A 23,207-nucleotide genomic window follows, 5' to 3' on the forward strand; every position below is an offset into this window, starting at 1 on the left:
CAATGTGCTGGGCATAGCCTGCTGTGTTCAGTCCCACTGGCCTCTCATTCCAATGAGTCAAAGCGGGCGCCCTCACATTTTTGCAACAGGTCCAGTGGTGGCCAGGATATTGAAAAAATAAATAGCCCACAAATAAAAAAAAAAAAACCTCGTACAAAGATAGGTGAAAATGTATGCACGACTAGAAAGCTGATGTTTGTAAAAAATCTGAAATATTCAACTCACCAAAACAAAACCAATAACAGTTGTTTTTTTGATTCTCGAGGCAGTAAAAATATTCTTCAACTGAATGAAAATATCAGGTAAATTTGTCTCTATTGCCATGCAACTCGTAAAGCCGATGGTTTTGCATTGGTGGCATCCTTGGTCACAACTCCATGTCTGACCACAGAGTCAGAGCTGCCACAGCGTGTCTGAACTCGGCTCCACCCCGGCGCGTCACGCACTGCCTGCTGCGCGCACAGTCTCCACAAGAGAGCATCACTTTGCCTCTGGCGGCACGAGGTGCACCAAATGACACACTAATTGAAGCTTTATGTATTGGCCTGTGACGGCAACAGTGGTGTATGATTGTAGACTACACTACCAGTCAAAAGGGTGGCTACTTTAAAGAATCAAAAATATAAGATAGTTTTGATTTGTTTAAGTCTTTTTTGATCACTGCATAATTCCATCTGTGTTATTTCATCGTTTTGACTTTACTAGATGTGGAAAATAGTAAAAATAAAGAAAAATGTGGTGTGTCCAAACTTTTTGGTAGTGTATATACTAAGACTAATTTCTTCATCTGTCCTGGTTGTATTTAGGTATCAAATGCCATGTGTGTGTGTGCATCTGTATTAGACGTTTAGGTGTTATTATGTATGGTTTTGCTAGACCTGACTGGTATCAGTCCCTTGATGTAAAAGTTAAGTAAAACCACCGTCATCAACAACAACCTGAACCAACCTGTCTTCGCTGAGACATAAACAAGGCAATGCATCAAACTGAGCTTCAAAACCACAACCAGGCACCAAGCCAGCTTGAGCATTTGAGTGAAAATTGAGTGCCTTGAGGCAGAGCTGTGAAGTTTCCCAGTGACGCTGTGCAGCTGCCGTCCCCAGGCCTAGCGTGCATAGCTTGAGTGGAAGGCCACCAGGGAGCCTGGAAGAGAGGAAAGGTTAAGCGGCAGAAATCGCAGAGTGGACAAACAAGCTCTGGGAAAACATATCAGCCCAGGATGCAGAATCACCGCTGTGGTCAAATGTGGTGACACACTGTGCTTCGACATCCAGCTCCATCTTTTTTTTGATGATGAATTTCAAAAGTACAAAGGTGAAAAACATTCAAAAACACTCTGGCAGTTGTGTTTGCCTTAGATTACCTAGAGGAGTGACTGCAATGGCAACATTTTTCAGAAGACGTTTGCGTTTCTCAGCTGAGGCTGAACTACTGTTGCATGCATTGAGTTTTCTACTGATTGGGGCTTTGATGTGGTCAGAATTGCCCAAATTACTCAAGTCCAATTTGAAGTAATGCATTGAATTTCCTAGTCCTGCACCTCAAATCCCCACTAAGACCCATAATTAGAAATTGGTAGCTCTCTCACCTCTTAGCCAAGAGTCAAAAATTGGCAGCTGTCAGTCAGTGCTGTCCAGTGCACCTTGGTTTCATCGCTCTATGCTGTGAATTCACATTCTGTCTTGCGACTCTCATATAGTCCATCTACTAAACATTTTAAAATGATACATTAAAATAAAGGATATTCAAATATATTAAAAGGAATGACTCAGTTGGATGATTGATTTCCAGTAGAACAAGACATGAAAAAATATATAGATATAATAGATATAAACAAAATGAAATTGTGCAGGCAAACTGCCAAAAAAGAGCCATCAGAATAAATTTTGTTTGGATAGCCTCGCAGAGGGAGAACACCCTGGCCTCTGTGTGTGAGATGCAGATAAATTAAAAACACCGGAATTCAAGCTGATCAAGTTGTCAGGTGAAGCAGAAACCTCATGTTACATAACTTTTTCAAGCACTTATTTATTGTAGCAATATCTTTCATCTTCACCATGTTGTCTGTTTTTTAAGGATGTATTGGCCAATGCTATTTAGCAAAGTCCCCACCATATGGTACAGTACTTATGGACTTCTCCAAATCCACTCAGTCATTTCACTTCTCTATTTCTGTCTTTGTACTGGTGCCCATCTGAAACAGAAGCCAAATAAAAGACAAGTTTGTTGCCTTTCCTCTGCATCTGTTTACCTCCAATCGACATCATCTGTTATTAACTTTCCTATTTTTGAAAAAAGGCCTATTTCCATTGGCGAAATAGGCCTAATGCAGAGTCATTGTTCTGGCAGGGAACGACACCATTTCTGTCTCTCCTCCACGTGAGTCTGCTCAGCTGTCAGACGCACATCCTCATTATCGGATCCAGCCACAAGATCCAACCTCATCCGAACCACCTGCTCCTCCGTATGAGCGAGGGGTAAATCTGCACACATGCATTCAGCCTCGGGCTACACCGTCCACCAGGGAGAGATGTTTGGTGGCAGACAGTATGCGCCTGCCGGAGATATATGTTTTCTCTGGAGTTGGCTGGCGGTAATATCGCCTGATTATTCTACTTCTGACTCATCATTTTATGGATTTATTTGTTGCATCAGATAGACAAAGTGCTGTTATTACCATGCAACGCCATTGGTGGATTTTATTTCCTTGGGTTCAACAGCACAGCAATAATTGCAGCAAATTGCATGTAGAGACATTACAGCAAATTAATACAATAGGTCAGTCAGTAGATGAGAACAGTGCAACCTATAAGCCTGTGGAGGGAGTTTATTGGAAGTCAGGTCCAGAGAGTTTCTAAATCTTATTACTGTGGGGAAGAAGGTGTTCTTATAACACTAAGACCTAACAATAAAAGCTAAGACCATTGAAACACAGCAGAACCAGGGTGTGACCGCTCTCCAATCATCTTCACAGGCCCTCCTGCAGACCCAATTTAAGCTGATATTCAGGAGGTCGCAGCCTGTGATCTCTGATGCTGTTTTGATGTTCCTGCCTTCCTTCCCCCTCGTGCAGTTTCCATATCGGACTGCGATGGACTGTGGCAGAAGGCTGTCTATGTGCATTTTGGGTAGAGCTGTCCCTGAACTCACCAGCAGGGTTAGGGTGACTTATGGGCTCAGACAGTCAAGGTAGACAGTCAAGGTAGAATCTTTTCTTACCTATAAATCCAGCATTACACAGCGATTTTGTGGCACCATTACTCCCTTTGATTGTTTTATGTTCCGGAAGCAATTCATAAGAGCGCACAGCAGCGGTAAAAATAACCCTACTCTAGTAAAACGGTATATTTAGACTGAGCCGGACCCACGTTTAAGAATAAGAAAACACTCTGGGCGATATATACAGAAAACACAGTAACAACATTGTGCACAATCTACAACTCAGTAATTTGAAATTATTCATAATTCATATTCATTACCTCTGCCTTATTCTCAGCAACAACCCAGATGACAGCCAGTGAAAATCAATATGTTAATTAAACTTTGCATATTGAACAGCTACCCTGATGATCCATGCCTGTGTGAACTGCAGCTGCTACAGAGAACTCCAATAAGACTGGAAGTAAAGTGATTTTGACTTCAAAATAAAAGCGGAACTTTTATCACTTGTGGAAAGAAGAATAATGTATTATTAGGGTATACAGAATGAGAAAAAACATACAATCAATATAATCAATACGGTATGAAACTGCAAAATGTCCTTTCACAGCATATATTAATAGTCATATAGGCCTATGTGAGATGCCTGCCTTGGTGTCTCAAAAATTTTGAAACACCAAACTTATTTGGTTGTGGGAATGTGGCTCGTCACGGTAATCACAGACCTGGTAGCCTAAATTCATGAATAAATTCAAATTATTGAGCTGCAGATTTTGCGCACTGCAATGCTGTTACCATTGAATCTCATGAATGTGGCCCTTTGTATTTTAGATTAGGGTATCTTATTGCAGCATATCTTTACATCAGAACATACAAAAACATTAAATGTTTTAAAATTAAATTCTGACCAACACTATTTCTAAGATTCCATTAACCATACAAAGGAAATGGTATTGTCCAACATGCTATTTGTAGTATAATTTTACCATAATTTAGATTTTCACATTATATAAACATAAATATAGGGCTAACAAGAATGCAGTTAGAATACAAGTCATGCATCCAGACAATTTGTAATGCACTGTTACTCATTAGCTAATTAGCTGCCTTGTTTCTGACATGTAAATCACTAATAGGTTCATGTAATTTCCACCGTTGACGGTCTGTATCACACACAACCGCCCCTTCGCTCAGTCAAATGACCTTTGACCTCTATCAGAATGCCTGGTATTTCCTTTGATAATCTGCATGTATGGCAGAAATCCAGTGGAAAAAGAATCTCAGCCATTTGGATTTAATTACCTGCCTGTGGATTTCTGAACATGTTGCTTCATCCTATTTCTTGTGATGTGACCATTTTGAAAAAATAATGATCTAAAAATGTTCCAAATAAAATATCTTTGACGTGCCATTCTTTGAATGTCCAATTGAAGTTGCTATGTTTTTATGGTTTTCAATCTCTGTTAGAAATGATATTGCAGATTGACAAAAGAGAAAGGAAGAAAGAAGGAAGGGTATTTTTGTTGCTCTTTGAAATTGCCTCCTCAGATTTTTGCTCCCATTTCTTACGGTGCTAACACAGATATTTGAAATGACATCAGTTTTACTGTCAGATGGATTTTATGTCATTCTTGCCACTGTGTCTCAGGGGCAAACTGATGGCCATCACAGCTTTAATTGGCCTCCCTCAGTGGCATAACTGGCATAACACTGGGAATACCAATATGCATTCATTAGCTCTTCATTCAAAAAATATGAAATAATGGAAGAGTACATCATATTCTCAGTAGGATATTGTCTTATGATTTGAAGAGAAATCAGTGGTAATTCAGCACCAGACTAGTGTCAAGCTTAATATCTCAATATCTAAAGAAACCTGGGTGGACGAAAGTGGTTACTGTTATCTAATGTTTCCATATGTAACTATTGCACTTGATATGATGCAGCTCGTTCCACCTATCTCAGATTGTGGCGAACACAAGATAGCTCTGGCCGACCGTCATACATGAAACGTGAATATGAACACACTCACATCACATTCACACACACACACACACACACACACGACCAAACTCTCTCTCTCTCTCTCTCTCTCTCTCTCTCTTCCATCAGACTCTCAATATGGTAATCCTCTGCCCCAGACTTTGAGTGTGTGCCGCCTTATCAGTCGTCAACAGAGTGCTGGGATTCAGTCAGCCACAAGTCATGTCATGCTGTGATATCACCTCACATAAGTGTGTTTGGATGCTCAACTGTCTTTAAAGGTCAGACGGTCAGAACGTTCTCATATCGGGTCTTGGTTTGCCACGTGCTGGCCAGGGAGACAACTGGCCAGGGTGCAGACATGCGTGTATGCGTGTGTATGTGTGTCTGTGTGTCTGCAGGTATGTACTGTATGTGTTCATGCGTTTCACTCAAAACCAACACAATGCTCCTTCACATCTTGTCAAATATTACTGGTATTGCATTTTGGTGTTGTTTGTGCAGATTTTGAGGGCGTCCATGAGCAAGCACCTTTTTAAAAGATTGCAAATTGGTACCACATTGCTTCAAGGTGAAACAAAGAAGATAAACATTGCTGCCTTTTCTGCAAATCTATTCTCGGCTTTTGAGTCTGATTGTAAACTACTAGCAGAATTATACGCCTCTCACCCTCTTTGCATTTAAAAGCTTTGTTTTATGGCTTGCAACTCTGCCTCACAAGAGCACTCTTATCAGATGGGGGAAATGTGTTGCATTCACAGATTTGTTTTAACAATGTGCAAATGGAGGGGTGTATCACACTTTACCAATGCTTCATTAATGCCATTTGGAGAAGGCATCTATCTCCAGGTGGAGGAGCGTGGAAAGAAGAGTGTCATCAGGGGCGGATTGCATAAGCACCACCTGTCAACATGAGAATGCTGTCCTCTGGCAGTGCCGTGATTTGAGCAACATATTTGCATTCACCCCAGAAGGCAAGTTCCTGCATGGTATATTTACAGTAATGGTGGGGAAACGCTGTGCATGTAGATTAGGAAATTCAATTTAGATTAATTCTGGTTCAGACTTAATTTCATTGATTTTATAATAAATGTATAAAAACAACACTAATTTTGGTGAAGGGGGCAAAGCGATAAGTTAAGGATATTTTTGTGAGCCTGAGCTCTAGATTGGAGAAGTGTTTTGGTCTTTCCCCTCAGGTCTGACAGCAGTGTCAAATATGCATTGGACTGTAATGGCAGCTCCGGAATGCAAACCTTATTATGATTGTTCGGTTGGATTGGCATGTTCTGAGATAATTCTATTTGTCTGGGAGTCCTAGAAGCCATGGCACCGGACCTGAGATATGCCAGAGTACCAGCACACTCGCAGGGGAGAAACAGAATGACTGGGAGTGAGATACTTTTAGAATTAGCAATGAGTTACGCTATTTCAGATATTCACTGGGAAATTACATCATAGATGAGATTAGATTCTGGAGATATGGGAAGGAATTAAGATTAAGATTTTAAGATCAAGAACTGCATTAAATTTGCTTTTAAATTACAATAACAACAACAGCGAGGCAGAGACATGGTTGGTCTTGATTGTTTTGGAATGACTCTGATTTAGAAATTAGGTGAGATATCAGATGCAGATAGGGATTCAGTATGCACATGAGAGATTAGGTTCTCACCACATCTCAATCCATTTATTATACATTTTAACAAAGACACACTCAGAAATATACATACACGAAACATACCATAGAGAAACACTTCAGTTCACTCTGTTAATACACGCTGCTATTTATCTATCACTGTGATACTCTGTGTAACATTCTGTATGCAACTTCAAGATACAGTATGGCCTTAAACTTCCAACAGTTTGCTGAATAATATGAATAATATGGTATAACATGCACATACGCACAAACACTAACACCAACACACACACACACACACACACACACACACACACCACCATCATCACAACCAATGGTGGCTTGCTTCTGGACAGTGGACTTGGGTCTGGGCAGTGAGAGATACACACTGGACAGGGAGATAAGCAGTAGCGATCTGTTTATTTGGAGAAGCTCCATCCAACACAAACAGCTTGGAGATCCTACTGGCCAAAACATTACAGAGAAAGGGAGAAAAAATGGAAAAGTAGTACAAGTAAAAGCAGAATTGAAACCCATGCAGCTTACTGCCATGAGCACATGAACACCCAGAGTCATTGTGTTGGTTTTAAGAAAACTGGGAAAACAACAATGCTGTAGGTAATGCTTGGTAGTTATTTTGAATGTTGATTCATGTTCTCTTGTCAAGGTTGATTTTGGTCTCTTGCTGACTGTTTTTGTTGCTCCTTCCAGCATGATCCACCCACCACAACGCAAACTCTCTTTGCGTTTTAATGTTTTCCTCAAATGCTGCTGTTTATGAAAATATATGCAGTTTTCTTCAAAGAACATTTCATATTGTTTTGTGCCATTGTTTTTCAAGGCCAGCCTCTATTGTTTTGTATTTTATCTTAGATAGGGCTGCTTGTAAGCACCCCAGAGTATTGTAGATTGAGAGTGACTACAAAACAATTCCATTCCAAGGTTAGAATAAAACCAAGGTTGGCAGAGGTCTGAAGTTCATATTAATTTAAAATTGTATTAGTATAAGGACACCCATGAAAACAATAATAATAAAAATGCTAAAAACCATTAAATGAAGGTTTTGAGGAGCTGTCAGAAAGAGTTCAGATTTTCAGGTTAAATTTGAAATTGAAACATTTGGATTTGAATGATACTGGCAAACAGTAAAAATCTATTTTTCATTTGCATTTTTTATTTAATTCAATCACCTTAGAACCCAAGCCAGGCAACAGTGTTGGGATGATGATGACTGGAAGGTTGCTCACAGACGATGTCTCACCAGAGATGACAACAAAACATGTCAATGACAATGATGTGTCCTTCATATAAAAAACATGAATATATCAAACAGTAGTCTCAAAAATGTAGCCACATCCTGTTTTTTTGTTATTCATTCTCCGCAAACATTACAACAGAAAACTGAAGCTCTTGTAACAGCGTAACAGAGATGTAACTTAGGTTTTTCTTCATACTGTACTTTTTTATTATTTTGATTTTTAACCTGAAGTTACATGTTCCTGCTCACACACCTCTGCAATCTCAGATGGAGAACGTAAACATAAGCCAGTGGGGCTGGGCTAAATTAATGTTCTATGCTTCATGACTCCTGAGAGAAACAGCACTGTGGAGTTCTGCCCTGTCAGATACCAAAGTGTGAGATTTTCCATCTAGATTAGACCAGTGCTAGCAGCTATGCAGGTAAAATACTCCTTACATTTTGGCACACATATTGGAGACGTGCAGTGAATCTATACACTCTGAAAATGACAGTTAAGGGACTGTGCAGGTGGTTCAGTGGACTACGGCACGTACTTGCAATGTGAAGGGTTTGATTCTAGCTCACAGACTTTTTTGCTTGTAATGTGAGGGGGGGGGTTCATCCTGGTGTTCATGAAACCACTCTTGAATTTGTTTAGTATGTATCGATATATTGGGGCATTATCATCTTTGAACATCATGAGGGAACAGTGTTTGGCCATGGTCCTGTAAAATGGCCTCATATTCCGTACCAGTACAGACATTGTGGTTTGAAGGCTTCCTTTGGCCTTCTCCAAACGTAAATCTGTGCAGGTGCAGGAAAAATGGTGCGACCACTCATCAGTCCATATTACAGTTTTTTTCCCATTGCTCAGTCAAGTCAACTCAAGTCAGTTTTATTTATATAGCCTTTGATCACAGTTACAGTCTCAGGTTTCACATTATGAAACAGTAAATGAAAATGACACCCCCCCAACCTGAGACCCTCAGTGAGAAGAAGGGAAAACTCGCTCCAAAACTTCATTAGGACAAAGAACATGGAGGAAACCTTGGGAGGGATCCCCGGTCAGGTGTGCAATGGGTGTTGAGAGTGGGCAGACAAAGATTAAATGTTGTTAACAAAATGAACATAAACCAAATACACCTAACAAACAGAATAAGAACAATTGGATGAACATCTGGATCTGGTGCAGGGCATCAACGCCAACTTCGCCATCATCGTCATTGTCGTCATTGTCGTTATCGAGATAATCAGAGGAACGACACTCGGTGCAGGGACGTCAGCACCTTCTTTGTCACCATGGACAACAACAAGCATGAGGTGAGGAGGGAGGAAGAGTCCAGGACCAAGCTGATACTGCCGAGCCACAACCTGGAGTGAAAAGAGATAGCAGTAGAAGAACTCAGCCACTTACTCCCACTCACACAGACAAACTAAATTCCGACTCGCAGGAACCTGCCCTAGTGCTAATTAACTAGTCTAACCTTATTCTAAGAAGAGAATGAGTCACTCCCAGTAATTGTGAAAAGCCAAGGTAAGAGAAAAAGCAGAAAAAGCTTTGCTGCCTGCAGTTTTCCTTTTGACTGCTGGGATAGATAAATAGCCAGCATCTTGCGATCGGAGGGTGAGCGGCAATATATATACGGTGCAATGAGATCTGATAAATAGGACAGCGCGAACCCAAGTCACATTTTATATTTTAGCAGAAGCACCCTGAAGTCACATCTGGCACGAGTTGGGACCCAGTAGGATAGGTGTTATTGGTCAGATTTTCTTGTTTTGGTCAAGAGGTCCAGGTTTTGTGCTCTGTACACAAGGTTATGTTTTTGTGTGTTGGCCTTGAATGCAATGGTTCCTGAATCATTTCTGAATGGCAATCTTGCCACCTTTGTGCTCTGAAAATGTACAGTTTTTTTTTTACTGAATTAAATTCTGTGGTCATTTTTGAGGCTGTAGTTTTGAGGTATGCAGCAACTATCCTGCTCAGGGTCTGTGTTTGTGTGAGCTTTGACTTGCGACCACTGATCTTTGCGCAGAAAGTTAGTCTGTGTTTCGCATTATGAATTTCAAGACTGTTCCCCTTGCCACGTTAAATTATTTAGCGGTTTTTGTATCCGATGCATCTGCAATTCTATTTGGCCTTTGAAACTCTGTTTGTTGCCTCATGTTGCTTTGAAAACCCACACATAAAAGTGGTGATTTTCAAACCTTTCAAAGCTGACACATACAACTTAATGACCTGTGCAGCTGCATTTGTGATTGTGATTTAGTTAAGTTAAAGTGCATTTTCATGTAGTGTTTCTATTATGTCTTCCCCTGTAGATTTCCGCCTCTTTCCTCCCTCAAAGAAGACAAACTAGAGGTTTCCTTTTAAAGAGTGATCCAATATCCCACCACACAGATGGGGACTTGGCAGCATTCAAAGAATGCAAAGGGTGGATGAGTGGATATTCAGTCGATATTCATACATTGTCATTGCTATTTTGTCCACCGTCTGTGCTATCACATCAAGCAGAAATGCCATAAAATAATCTTAAAATGATAATCCAACTACAGATACTAATGGCGACAACATGGCAGTGTATTCATCATAAAGCAAGGCAGTGTGCCAATGGAAATCTCTCTCCCCTCTCTCTCTCTCACACACACACACACACACACACACACACACACACACACACACACAGCACACACAGCCTAATTAAATCTACACAGACATGAACATCCCCCACACAAACACTCAAAACTTCAACTTGGAACACATGCTCATCCTATTGGCCTCTCTATGACACTGTGTAAATCTCACTTGATTGCTCACCATGGACCCGGTTTACTGAGACAATTCTCCTGAGACCTGCTCTGTGTTCTCTGAGTGTCCTCCAAAGTGCAGGGACCCGGCAGGCTCCTTTCTCACGCTACATGTGCTTCGCTGTGTGTGTGTGTGTGTGTGTGTGGGCGTGTGTGTGTGTGTGTGTGTGTGTGTGTGTGTGTGTGTGTGTGTGTGTGTCGGTCAGATGAAACCAACACTGATGTTGATATCCCCACAAATACGCTCTTCGACACTACACGCATGCTCATCCTCTTGGCCTCTGCTCAGCGCTGTGTAAATCTCACTTGATTGCCAGCCATGGAGCCGGTTTACTGCGACAACTCTTCACAAGTGTGCCTGTCTGTATTCAGAGTCAAGCATGTTGATGGCGGAGTGAACAGAGCGGTGATGGGATCATTCTCTTCCACACGCTTTCCACCATCAACTCCCATTACATCCATTACAGTCCTGTCTGATGATTTAATCACTTCCTCCATAATTAGAATTCACAGTTCCTGCCTAATTGCAAACACAGTCACGTTGCCCGGGGTCACTTACTCTTCAACCTCAGAAAGCATCTCCTTAAAAAATTTAAAGAGGACATTTTGGCTGTTACACTTTTCACCCAGTTGACACTTTTCACTTAATATGAACCCAATATTAGCCCACTTCTGGAAGACCGGTTCTCATTCCTTCCTACATTATACGTCTATTTAAAAATTGCTCTCTCTTGCCTTTTCTACAATGAATGAGTCTGCCACAGTTGACCTGATTAGAATGAAACACAAGGTCTGGCTTTAACGAAACTTTAACATTTTATGTTCACCAGTGCTGTGATGGCCACTTCAATTCAAATGTCAAGTTTGCAACAGCAAGGGTGTTGAGGCTATCAGGGAAGCTTTTATGTAAGCTCATTTGGAAAAGCAATATACCTTGTTTGTTGTCCATTATGATTCCGCCTATGGTCGTAGAAGGTGACTGCAGATTCACATAGTAAAGAACTCTTGTCTCGGGCAATCACTGCCCCATTGATTTTGTGTTAGTTTGGAAATTACAGATCTTAATACATCGCAGAGAGCACAAAGAGGAGGGAAATTGTAGGAATGTGAAGAGATTCGTGGAATGGAAAGAGAGAAGGAAAATGAAAATATATATGAGAAGGAGGAATTTGAGGTATGCAAGCCAGAGAGCATGAATAGTAAGAAAAGAATGTTAATTTCTAGGACTAGAAGTGTGTATGCCTATATCAGTGCAACATTAATTCATTAACAAATTTGTTAATGTTGTTATTAAGTTGGATGTGTAGAACTATGTAATACTCCTCCCATCAGATTTCACTGATGCCAGTAAATCAGTTTTGGTACAGGCATCTTGGAAGAAAAAAAATCTGGAGATCATTTAGAAAAGATTGTCTTTATCACAACTCACCTCTGCAGCCACTTTACGGCAGCCATTTTGCATCCCTCTAGGTAAGCATTCTGCTTAATTCAATTTAAGTTGTTAACCTTTAATTATAGTGCCCTCATTAGGCCAATGAGTGTCATTTTAAATGCTGGAAATTGGTGTAATGATGCATTTTCCCCCCAGTGTTAGTCAAAATCAGACAAGTGTGTCTGAGGTAACACCTGAGATATCACCTTGAACAGATGGACAGGATGGATCCATAGTCCCCTCCCTCAATTTCATTGCTTGGTACACTGTAATAAGTGCTACATCCATCATGTAGGGTTAATATACTTTAAATAGTTGTGATCTAGTTTATTTTATTTGTTTTATCCTAAAAAGTATCAATATACTTTCCCTTTACTTAAAATGTGTCAGTATATATACAACAATATATTTTAAATAAAACTATCACAATTTATTTGAGTAGTTATGTCTATGTGATTGTTGTGTACATGAAATGTTATAAAAGTGAGTTGACATACACAATTTATTTGAGTAGTTATGTCTATGTGATTGTTGTGTACATTAAATGTTATAAAAGTGAGTTGACATACACAATTTATTAGCGTAGTTATGTCGATGTGGTTGCTGTGTTCATGTAACGTAATAAAAAAAAGTTGACATTATCACTTTTCCCCTGATGCTTTGTGCTGCAACGTGTCTGTCTGGTCTGGGCGGGACAGGTCACTTTACCCGGGAAGGTATCAGCAGCTTGCTTGGCACTACAGCCTACTCACTCTGTTCGCCGCTGCAGAATTTTATGGATCCTGGATAAAGCGGTAAGTTGAGCAATTTTAGCCGAATGATTGGTGATGTAAAGTCGCGCTAAACCGATGACTTGAGAGGTCCCGTTCGGCAGCTAACGTTAGCTAAGCAAATCTGTAGCTAACGTTGCTGCCCTGCACACATGGCAAGCTAAGTTAGCTGCCCGGTGCTAACTAACGTGATCCTGTCGACCACGGTTCTGTCACCGTATTTACCGCAACCTAACGTTACACTTGGGGAAAACAGAAACCTGAAGCGAAGCCTGTAAAATTTAATGTAGGCTAAGCCAAGCCGATTTAAGTTTCAATATAGACAGGCTACAGACATGCTAGCTAATGTATGCCTTATTAGCTAAGTTAGCAATCACGTTTCAGTCAGAGTGAATTTTATGCACTTGTGCTCTTCATTATGTCTGCCATCTCGCTTCCCTTGTTTTGCCTCAGAGCAGGAAACTTGGTGTGTGGCCATACACGAAATTAGAACCATAAACGGTTAGATAAAACTCCTAGACAAAAGACGCTAATGCTAACGCTACTTAATGCTAACGCTAGCTAATGTCAATTTACTGTAAGTTAGCTGTAGCTGACTGTCTGATATCGAGTGTTGTGGGTTTTGGGCAGGCAGTAGTTGTTGTTTATTTTCTCAAAATTCTAATCCAAATATAGACAAAGTAAGTTTTTTTTAATTTTCCTCTCCACATGCCCGTGGTAGCACAACGAGTTGAGAACCACAGCTTTAAAGAATGCTTGGTCTATTATACTGCAATTGAATGAATAGTTGAAATACAGAGGGTGTATAGTTTGTGCTGGTGTCATCAGGCAGTGAATTTTGAACAGGTTTTACTTTTTGATAGGATCCATCTGCCTCTGTGGAGAAAAGGAGAGAAGTGCTCCTGAGATGCCTGGTCGAGTGGGGGAGAGAAAGAAGAACTCATCAGTGACCACCAGGTATGTGTTAGGCTTAAAGCTACGTATCTATCTGTCTGATCAACAGTCTAACTGGTCACCTGTTTTTGATCAGTATTTTTAAGTGAATGTCTTAATGTGTTGATATTGTGATGATATTATAGGGATGATTATTATTGCTCTCAAAAGATATTTACACACTGTAGATAAGTGATGAACAGTCATTAGTAATGTGATGACCAAGCAGGTAGAGGCAAAGAACAGAAAATTGCATCCCTTTATTGTAATGCAGCCTTTAAAACCAGGAAAAGACAACACTTATGCCAGATCACGATAGTACAATACCCACACTCCATGCCATTGTCATGGCAAAGTAAGATTGGCCAACACAGCAGGCATACTTACAGATGCTGTTTGCCAATGCTATAGTACTTAGGTTCATGGCTTGGAATTCCAGATTGGAGCACTGGAAACCAACTTGAAAACTGACCTGGATGTGTAGCTTACAGGTGACTGGGACACTGGTAATGGGGTCTTCAATTTTGGTGACTCAGACTTGAAAGCAAAGGAATTGAAGCTAAACAAACTTAATATCCAGTGATCCAAGAACATAACTGCAATTTGGTGTTGTTAACATTACACTGACAGTAAGTGCTATATGAGATTGATTTTGACATATGCTGTCAACTAGTGTAACTGTGTAATGAAGTATCCGTCACCTTTAGCAACAATGGTACAATTTTGACTTTGTGTCTGATCTATCTTATTACCTGTCTGATCTGTTTATCTCATTACCTGTTTCTCTGACCAAACTCTTTATTCTTCTTTGTCTCCACCAATAGAGTCGTGATGAAACCGAGGTGCACGCCGAGCTCAGCAGTTGCCCGATGAAAATTTACGCGTGCCATCAGCCTGATGCCATTGGCATAATCAAAGAAGGTCATCCAGTGGTCAGAGGTCTGACCAACCTGTCAAAAGCATGCTGCCTTCTCTTTGGACTTACCTATGCCCTGGAACTTAAGTATCTACCAAAACTGGCGTGTTACATGTGCTGAAAATAATTTGTCTTTTGGCAAGTTACTCATGTAATAGAATTTCAGTTGGCAGTTTCCTTTTGTGTTCATTCTAATGTGCCTTAAATGAAAATGGACTTAACTGTGTTCTGTACCATCATTGTCATTACCTCATGAGGTAGATATTCAACAGTATTGTGTGCGCAATTCAGCAGTTATGGCCTGTTTTGCAATCTATGGCACTGTTAGAAGTGAAACCTTTGAAACAGTGGGTTGTGAAGAGTTAAATAAATGTTATAATCTTAAATCTGTCTTTCCATCTTGTTCTTCTTAATTTGAAATTGTTATTGTTATTGACAGGAAAGTCTATTTATGTAAAGTTAATCAAAACGTAGTGCTTGGGATATAGAAATTATAACAAAAAAACCTTTAGAGAAATTAATGTAGCATAATTTATTCACCAGAGGTTGTAGCCTGGACTCAATTTAATGGAGTTCATTCACATGTGTGATTAGGTTAATTTTACTATTTTACATTTTATCTACAAGTAACCTGTACTCATTTGAATTAAGTTCATTATCATGTGCAAGTGAGTTACCTTTACCAAGAAAATTAAGTTTATCTAACTAAGTAATATCAGTAGTATTAGTTAACTCAACCTGATTTTACTGGGTTCATGTTAAGTAATGTTACAGTGTTCATTCTACTTAAAAAAGCCTTGAAGTTGACTCAACTCAAAAAGTCCAATGCAACCACTTACCTCACTTTTTATAAGTTAAAGAAAGGCATTACTTTTTAGAGTGTAGGTGACATAGTGGAGTGTCTGTATGTGTCTCTGTGTGTGTGTGTGTGTGTGTGTGTGTGTGTGTGCTCGTTTATGCATGTATTCATCCTGCTCTGTAGTGTGCAGTTTGTTGTGCTAAATGAAGGCAAAGTTAAGCCTTGAACCACTCAGAAAATGCTCTGAATACCATTGCGTCAACTCCTCTCTGAAGGTTATGGAAATGTTGATGGGTAAATGTACGCAGAGTCAGAGTTCATGCTAAGCAAATCAAATTTTTTTCCACACCTTTCCTCCTCCACGTCTCCTCCACTTTTCGTAAATAAATAACCATTACTTGTACTATTGCAAAACAAACTCCCTCATAGGTCACGAAAATTTTGATGATAGCTTGGCATACATAGATTGTGTGCTTACATGCATAAAAACTGCACTCTTAATAAAAGGCTACAACAGGACTTCTTTTGTTTCTTTCAACCCAGCAGAAACCCACACGTATTACTTAATTCTGGCTGAATGAAACACCCTCTCAACCTCGTGCTGAAGTTCATTTACAGGTTAAAGCGCTTTGTGAATAATACTTATCAAACCTCTATCTTTAAGAGGCCACATGTGGAAAATGTAATTGCTGTGATCATGCATAATGCTCTGAAATAGCTGTTTAGTAGACGGATCACTGAACAATAGGCTGATCACCAGACCAAATTGTGTGCTAGTCAGAGAAAGCTGTCAAACAGTATGGCTCTGAGCACTATACATGTGTTGTGTTAGTCAAGCAATCAAACTATCCACATTCCCAGAAGTCATTCAATAGTCAGGCAATATTACCAAATGCTGTCAAGTTGACTGCAGTAAAAGCAACCTGTGTCTGCTGATAAATCTGTGGATATGGAAAGCAACAACTATCTGTGGAGACTCAGCAGAGCCTATAGTGCAACAGTAGTTGCATATTGGTAGAGATGGTCTGCAGAGTCTGCCGTACCTGCACTATTCCACAAGAATTATCTGATAATGTATTTACTGTATAATAAAATATAAATAGTAAATATTGGTTGTTCCATGTAGTCCCTGTTCATGGGATTATACTTATATTGTAATTTAGATTTCATATGCCCTATGTCCTATGTATGACAGGTTTCTTTCAGAAAATGTACCTTAGGGAAGAGTGTGAGAGTATTATGGAATGTATTAGGTACCTTATTAAGAAATCAAAGCAGCACAAAGTGGCACCGGGGAGATTTGGGCCACCATCTCATCTCTTTATTTTGAATTTTTTTTTTTAACTTATTTTGTCAGAGGACAACTTTATTTTTAATTAGATTCTTTAAACATTTACATTTTATGTGACGCCTCTCTGGGGGGAGGAGACAATAAATAAATACATGCACCAACACAAAGAAACAAGTGAGAAAAGAGAAAAAGAGAAGAAAAGAACCAAAGGGGGAAAAGGGGGCTAATTAAGAATAAACAAACACAGAGATAGGACAGGATTGGACAGTGTGTGTGTGTGTGTGTGTGTGTGTGTGTGTGTGTGTGTGTGTGTGTGTGTGTGTGTGTGTGTGTGTGTGTGTGTGTAGGGTTGGCGGGGTTAAACGGTTGAGTGCTGAAAGTATGGGCCCCCAGGAAGTGTTCCATTCTTCAGATTGATTATTGTTTTTGGCTGTAATTTGTACCATTGATTGCTAATTCATCAACAGGTTAAGCCACTGTGATTTAAAGATTTTGTGTCTGTATTTCCAGTCGAGTAGTATTGTTTTCTAGGCTGTTACTTTGTGATATTTGGGTGGGGGGGTTGACAGGTGTGACAGAGGGGGGTAGAGGAATGATTTATTTATCCATATTAGGAATTTTAGGATCTAGCGCACTCAATGGCCAAAATACACACAGGGTAATTAATAATCTGTTTTTTTCAACTTCCCTCTGAGAAACACACATATATGCATTTCACTAGAAGGGTCAGAACAGAGGGTCAGCCATTTCCAGCAACACTGAGGGATATATTATTTTTTGATCGGTAATTTATATGCATATTCATAAGCTGAATTAGTGACGTATTTTTGGAGAAATGTTCCCCTTTTTGTTGGTGTGGATGGATTAGTGTATGAAGAACAGACTCTGTATGGGTTATTGTTATATTGATCATTTGCACAAAAAAAGAAAGACAGGGAGTGTGATTAGAATAGTGTTGGGTCTTTTTTAGGCTTAAAGGAATAGTTCACCCAAAAATGAAAATTCAGTCATTATCTACTCACCCCCATGCCAGCTGAAACACGGGTGAAGTTTGTTAGTCCAGCAGGTCCTGAGCTCCACAGTAAAACGGCGTAGAAGTCTTCTCCAAAACAATTGAAGTTGCTGCGGACCTGACTTGACTTGACTTCACGATGAAAAAAATAACAGAAAATAACCATAAAATGGCTCCATGCAGCTCATCCAGCATAATGAAAGTCTCCGGAAGCCAAACGATCCCAAAGTGACTTGAAAAGACATTTACAACATTATATAGCTGAAATCGCCACTCTAGCTGTTGAAAAGTTCACATTTGCGCACACCTGAGATACGAGAACGAGGAGAACTACATGTGTATCTCTTCCTTGCATTAGCAGAAACAAGACTTCCGGTTTGGCTGTTTAGCCTTCAAAATAAAGCAATTGGTTTAAAACAGTATTTCTACCTATTTTCAAATCTTGCTATTATTTTGAAGGCTAAACAGCCAACCTGGAAATCTCGTTCCTGCTAATTCGAGCTAGTCGTACCTATCAAGGCCGGGGTGCAAGCAAACTTTTCACCATTATTTTAGCAAATAATGGTGTAAATGTCAGCATGGGGTGAGTAGATAATGACTGAATTTTCATTTTTGGGTGAACTATTCCTTTAGCTGTTAGGGTAGTGTTGACATGGGATGGTAAGTATGAAGTAGTTTTAATGTGTTTATCATTTTTTATGTTAAGCATAGAGCGATTATTCCTCCCAGTAGTACCCATGGGGACCATGGAAGCACTGCAGTGCAATTTACCCCCTCATGACAGCCCACGGCAAGTTTCAGATCACTGGGTGACTTTCACTGCTCTATAGGTTTGCGCCATGACAGCTTCAGCAATAACATCCTCTGCTAGTCTTTGTGTGTCATCTCAAGGAGAATTGCCAATAACTATAAAACAATCTCAATCAATTGGAAATTAAACAGTTAATGACTTAGAAGATTGTAAAGAATGAAGGGAATAGAAGTTAATTTGAAACTTACAAAACACTTCTCTCAAGATTGCTGTGGAAGAAAAGTAAACTGACAGTGAGGTGAGAGGGAGAAGTATTGAGAGGAAATTAAATGGTCAGCAAACCAAGAAGAGAGAACTGGGTGGAAGAGAGGGATAAATAGTTATGTTCTTCATGCTACATACTAATTGTATGCGATATGTCAGTATGCAAATGCTGAAACATATCTGCATGAATATTACATGGAAGTATGGATCCCATGGTTGCTAAACAATCGTTTCTGTCCCACAGTTCTCTGCACCAAATTGTTCCCATGGAAACAACCCGGTCGACAGAAATTTTCCAAACAAAGATGGAGGACAGCGAAGTGGGAGGCAGCGCCAGCAAATGTATTTTACGGCGTCATTTTACGGACTGCTTGTTACTTGTTGACACCAACTGCAAAACTTTTCTTCTACTGGTGTTACAGTCTTTTCTGTTGTGATGCAAAAGTCTGCCAAGAAGCCATATTGTTTATAGTATGCCACACATGTACAATCTATTATTGCCAAGACCTTGCTGTCCTGAAACTAACTTTTTATGAAGCCCCAGGGCCAACAACTGTTAGCCAATCACAGCCTGTTTATGTTGGTGACATCATCAGAGTAACCCTTGCTGCCAGCAGCATGTCTACCAGGTGACACATGTACAGAAGCTGTTTTTACAATATGCAGGTGAGAGAACAGACTGATATCCCAGCTGCCACTGTCCGCTGGAATGAGCCAGAAGCCAGGAGATTACCTTTGTGAGACAATTTGGACGGGATTGCCATTGTTTGGGTTTATGTAGCCAGTTATTGCAAAGATACCATGACTATGTTGAATCTGCATAAGCCTGATTTATGACCCGACTGAAATGTGCCGTTTAAGTTCTGTCATGGCAGGCCCTCATTACGCCGCCACCATGCCCATAAGTCAGTTAATTTCTGATAATGTGACATAAGCCACAGTTATGCCAAGGTTAAGCTATCCTATTTAAAATGTATGTAGGCCTGTATCAGTGGAAGCCCTTTACAACACTTTGGTCAACTTCTGTTGTTTTTAAATGTGCTCTATAAAGAAATTTTATTTGCTTAATTACCAAAGTATCCCAACAGAATTAACATTAATCACAATGAAAATAGGTCCACTAATGAAACATTTTGGACTATGGCTGTGGCCTAATAGTGAAAGTAGAAAAAGTAATAATGGTGTGGACCATTATAGGCTATTGGTCATCAATAGTCTAATTTAGGTCACAAAATAGGATAGTTCTTTCCAGCCTTTTAAAGGACATTTTGTTAAATTGTGCATGAAACCACTTGCTCTTGTTTATTTTGTAACAAATGCCATATAAATGAAATTAAGGAAGGAAACACACACTAATGAGAAAGTTTAACATTTAATTGAAACTTCATAATGCCTGCAGGAGAGGGAAGCCTAGGCCTAATTAGTGTCAAAAAATTCACGGTTGTTATGTTTGCCACGATTACAGCAGTTCAGCTTGCATCTTTCTCTAGTTGAACGATTTCCAGCCCTGGTGTCCTCCTTTTTGTTTTATGTATTGAATGTCCACCTCAATGGTTTCAGTTTCCTTCAGTAAGTAACTTGCTTATGTGACCAGGCTTACTAGGGGCTTTGATACCTTGAGTTACCGACTACGCCACCTAGGGAATTGCACCCCAGGAAATAATGTTCTATACAATACTCCTTTTCTATGAAATGCACAGGTAAACTTGTAATGAAACAGACGTGGTTTCAAGCTCACAAAAATAAGTTTATTTATTAAAGTTAGCCTGGGAATGAGGGACGCCGGAAGCTGCTTATGGAAAAGAATAGTTTAACAACTTTATTTGTAACTACAATATAAAAATGTCTTAAGATTGTTATGTTAAAATGGATAAAGTACAAAAATAGAGAATTTCTTATATAATGAGGATTTGCATACCCAAGGGAAGTGGGGAATTGAGGGAGGAGGCCGCTGACAGGGGAAGACTTGCTAACAGGACAAGGCCAACGATGTACCACACCACACGTGTTTGTGTCCAGGTCACACACACTGCAACAGGTGAGCAAAAGGTGTTTAGTGCAAATTTAACTCTATAGCATGCAAGTGATTCAAGGAAGGCCCCCCCCCCTACGCTGCCAGTCCCCGTCAACACGGCCACACTCTCTTCAGAGTCCACAAAGGGCAATAACCTACAGCTGGTTTGTCAAACAAAACGAAAACGTACACAAAATTTCAAAAAAGGTATTCCCAGACCAGACAGGAGGTAGCTCCACACTACTACCACACAAGTGGCAATACTGGACCACATCAGGTACTTAGGCAAAAAGAAAAACTAAACCATAAATATAACTAAGGTAAAACAGCAGGGGCGGTAACCTACAAAAAGAAACAAAATACAATAGTTACCGTAGTCTGAAATCCAGACCATTACATTACACAAACTAGAAAAAAAGAAAAATACCTCTGGCACTTCAAGACACCACCTTGTAACAGGAGTTAGAATCAGGGGAATTCCTACACTCTGGAGTGCTCTACTGGGGCTCAGCTTTGCTGCATCATCCCTATTTGAGGATAGCCATTAATCAACCAACATAAAACTATTAAAAACCAAGAAGAAAGAAAACACGTTACCTTGGTCCCCATTCAGTCCCAATCTAATGGAGAGCCATAAGGGTCCAGGCTGATCAAACCTATAATAAGGTGAACCAGTCAGTGAGATAGTTTGGAACCTGCTATCATTAATATCACTAATCTAAAATACTAGGCTTACCTTCAGCTACAAGCACAGGAGAACACAGCACAAGGGCACAACCACAGACCAGCATGCTCTACACTGATCTCCAGCCTTATATACTCCCTATGATGAGGAGGAAATGAACCTCAGGTGTGTCTGATGCTACCCATTGGCTGATACTTAGCCCACTGACTTCCCTGATTATCCTTTATGTAAAGGGGCGCGTTTGCGATGTAGCCTACAGTTTTATCTGATTTTCAATAACAACTCTGGCCTTTTGAAATAGGCTTGGCTTCAGCTTCTCAGTTATTTAAAATTGTTGATGGCACAATAGCTCAAGTCTATAACCTATCAGGCCTAAAAAGGTTTCAAAATGTAGGTCTACATACGCATATAATTGATCTGCATTATCTTGCGTCTTTCTTTCTGGCTTCGTTAGTGGCAATGATACTACTTTCTTTATTGTATTTTTATTCATCATACGATTTAATGAGTATTTACTGCTTCACAGCTGTGAACACTGCAGCTCTCTCTTTAAGGCCTGGATCTACTAAGGCGTGCAAATGAATGACAGGCGCAAATAATTAAAGGGTGCAGTGCTTTCTTATTTTGTGTGTTGATCTGTTGTGCAAATGAGGTAGCTGCAGGTGCAGCACATTTGCGGCAACGCTACAGTATTTAAGACCTTGGGTTGACCATGTTTGACAGGTGAAACATGGCAGAAAAGCCACGTAAAGGAAAGCAGATGTTTGCTCTGTGTCCTCTGTCCCAAGCCATATTCAAGAAAAAAACAACTTGGGATGATATTGCAATGAAACTCAGGAGGAAAACATAAGAAAAAAATTAGAGGGTTAAAATTAAGGGTTAAAATAACAATAATTATTTATTATTCTCTCATGTTACATTATCGTTGCCAATTAGATCACCTGCATCACGTTGTGAGGGTAGGCAGTTCCAGATGTGCTGTGCTGCTGTAGAAAGAGGATCTGTTGTTGATCGGTAAAAAAGTAAACATTGTTAAATCATTGACAATTGATTCTAAGCTTATGTAATATGAAAAGTAACAGATTCTACTTTGTTATTAGCTGGTAAACTTCCATTTAAGAGGGACGGTTTACCAAATTTCACCAAGTGAAAGGTTTGGAAGTCAATTACTGGAGCTTAGCAATTAACTTATAAATGAATGAGGCTAAAGCCAATTAATTTGCATGTTGTTTAGGAGAACTTCTAAAAGTAATTTTTTTGCAAGTCAATCTGGTTTAATGCTGTTATGATTAACCGGAATGGTTATGTTCAACTTTCAGAGTATTTAATTAATAATATGTTTCTCTGGAGCTGGTAAAGCCACTAAGCTTTAATCCATGTTGTCCGTGTTGTAGTAATGTAACAGTGGACACGGCACACAGCACTATTAGAGTCAATTTGATTAGAGAATGATTAAATACTGTAATGTTCACATTCAGCAATTACATTTAGTTTACACTTAAGCTGAC

At 39.8% G+C, this 23,207-nt stretch overlaps 1 long non-coding RNA gene across 1 annotated transcript; it reads left to right on the forward strand.

The window, feature by feature from the left end:
- Window positions 1-12,946: 12,946 nt before the first annotated feature.
- LOC139656342 (uncharacterized) lies at window positions 12,947-15,248 on the forward strand. Its single transcript, XR_011696093.1, has 3 exons — window positions 12,947-13,058; window positions 13,898-13,991; window positions 14,792-15,248. It is a non-coding gene; the product is annotated as an uncharacterized lncRNA (long non-coding RNA).
- Window positions 15,249-23,207: the final 7,959 nt, after the last annotated feature.

This window comes from Centroberyx affinis, unplaced genomic scaffold, assembly GCF_046629955.1.
Source record: "Centroberyx affinis isolate AG114_WGS23_722 - 3 ecotype Tasmania unplaced genomic scaffold, CSIRO-AGI_Caff_v1 ptg002453l_1, whole genome shotgun sequence".
Lineage (NCBI taxonomy): Eukaryota > Metazoa > Chordata > Actinopteri > Beryciformes > Berycidae > Centroberyx > Centroberyx affinis.